The sequence below is a fragment of the Panthera onca genome, chromosome B1, assembly GCF_046562875.1.
Source record: "Panthera onca isolate mPanOnc1 chromosome B1, mPanOnc1 haplotype 2, whole genome shotgun sequence".
Taxonomy (NCBI): Eukaryota; Metazoa; Chordata; class Mammalia; order Carnivora; family Felidae; genus Panthera; species Panthera onca.
In genome coordinates, this window is record NC_138342.1 from 38990152 (window position 1) to 38992937 (window position 2786).

The window sequence follows — 2786 nt, forward strand, 5'->3', positions numbered from 1 at the left end:
TTTTTTGTTCATCTCCAAGCTCTGTAGGGGTTGACATACGTTGAGTATTTTCAACCATGCCCAGTGTCCACGCATAATGAATGTGTTATTTTTCTAACTTAAAGAAAAAATGAGAGGCGCCTGGTGGCTCAGTCAGTTGAGTGTCTGACTCTTCATTTAAGCTCAAGTCATGATTCCAGTGTTGTGGGATTGAGCCCCACATCAGGCTCCACACTGAGCGTGGAGCTTGCTTAAGATGCTCATTCTCTCTCTCTCTCTCTCTCTCTCTCTCTCTACCTCTCCCCTGCTCACACACTCACTCTCTCTTTCTCTGTCTCTAAAAGAATTTTTAAAATTGAGTAAATGAATGCTATAGTCGATTGAATGAGAAATAATAATCTGAAGTGTAAACGACACTCAAAAGATTAGATATAGCCTTCAGTGACAGAATTAGTGGCTTCAGAACCTAAACTAAATGAAGATATTTCTAAAGTGGCCTAGAGCGGGGAAGACGGAACAACCTTGCGAAAGGATTGCAAGAGTAACACAGGTACCATCCCTTAACTGCAAAGAATGTGATGAAACTGTGCTGTGTGCTCTTTTCCTTTGCAGTGAAGCACTAGGTGGAGAGAGCCTTTTCAGCTCGTGAGCTGTATGATGGAGATTTCTATGACTACTTTGTTAAAGAAGCAATGATAATTCTTTAAGAAACATAGACAGTTGAAAATTTCATAGGCTTTCTCTGAAATCAGTATTTAAAATCTCACAAATGTGAATGTATATCAAGGGAGAAAAGAGAGGGAAGGGACAGTCTCTGGACTTACCCAGCAGGGAAATCAGACCAGACAGAAGCCTCAGGCTCCCCCAGGGCCAGAAGAGATGACAGATAAATATGCAAAACGGCTTCTGCTCAAACACCCAGTCAACAGTCCCTCTCTCCACTGAGTACACTTCCTGAGAGTTCTGCCAACATAAATAGATCAAAGCTAAATTCATTCCGAAAGAACCATTCAATTTCAACACCAAAAATAATGTCTTCTCTAAAGATAAATTTTCCTTCTGGAGTCCCCACATACATACACAACATACCACACACACAAACACACACACGCACACACTCAGATATCCATTCACAGCACACACACACACACACACACACACACATTAACTCTGCAGTAGCGAAATCGTGCCTTCTCAAATTAAGCTTAGAAACATAGGCTTCTAAAACACATGATATTTTAAGGATTTTGTGGGATTTTAATTGTTTCATACAACCCCTCTTTGTTCTAAAAATGAGGAGAAATTGGGGCTCAAAAACTTGGAATCACATGTCCGGGCTTACTCACCAAGACAAGGCCATGCTAGCTAGAATTAGAATCCCAAGCTTCTAAGTCCCCGTGCATTGTCTTCCAACCCTGGCCCCATTTCACAAAAGGCTTACAGAGAAACGCATGGTTGGTATTAAATTAATTGACTGCTTTCCTTGGTACATTTGCTACTACTACATGATAGCTAATGCCATATTATAGATGAGGATACCAGATCTAAAAGAAGGACCTATTACTTGCTTGTGAGCACACAGCTATTTATGGACGCCGGGCTAGAGTATGAGCATAGGTCTCTGAATAAAAAGCTGCATTGTTCCCAATATTAAATTATAAAGGATAAAATAAGTAAAATGCTAAGGACTATGTCCAAAAAAAAAATCCTATTTCCTGTTCAAGATATTATCCTGCTTTTCTCTCAAAATTGTCCTGAAATAACAAGAAAGGCATAAAATAAATCCATAGCAGTGCGAGAAGTGAAAAAGCGTGTTACCATGCAACAAGGGGCTCAGTGGAGGGACCTGACTGAAAGTGGAAGCCCAAAGGGCTGAGGCATCTGTAATCCCATGCGTGGAGAGAGGCTCCCCCGCCAAGTCTAGAATAACTCTGGAAGAGGGCTAAGAAAAGAACTGGGGGCTATGGAAGAAAGAGCAAGTTTGGGACAGAACACCAGCTAATTAGCTACAGGATAACAAAGTTCTGAAGAAAAATACTCATTAGAACTTAGAAGTGTGCATCTGTTAAACTAACTTCTGATGTGACGGCACTGACTCTAGAGGCATTTTTGGACATTCATGAATTCAAAAAGCTTATTATCCATAAACTTCTTCTGAAAGGATTCCACATATGCATATTCCAGCAAAAAATTTAAAAGATTAATACAGAATTGTTGAAAGAAAGGGAGTAGACACAAATGCACTACAGAAATAAAAATAACATATATAGAAATGGCAACATTAATAATAGACTTACAATTCAAGGCAAAAAGAAAAAGTACCTGGAAAACAAACAGATATTGAGTTCTTACCATGGGCACTGTTTCAGGGACTTTGCATTCTTAATATAATGAATGGTCAGATTAACCAGCAGTGTAAATATAATAACCCACTATAAAGATAAAGAAACTAAGGCAAATATAGCTAAATAACTTGTTCAAGATCACACAGTTAACATGTTTTGAAATTAGGATTTGAAGTTAAGCTGTGGGATTCCAGATTCCATTCTTTTAACCATTAAATCAAGAATGTCTACAGAACCATTATTCTTAATAGTCAAAAATGGGGAACAAAATCTCAAATATCCATCTACACCTGTAGAAAGTATATAGTCATCAAAGAAAATATTCATTTAATTGATTCATATATATTATATGCATAATATATATCTGTACATCCCTGTTATCCAACAACATACATTATGTTAAGTGAAAGATAATAAAAACAAAAGAATATATACGGTATGATTTCCTTTCCATAAATTTCT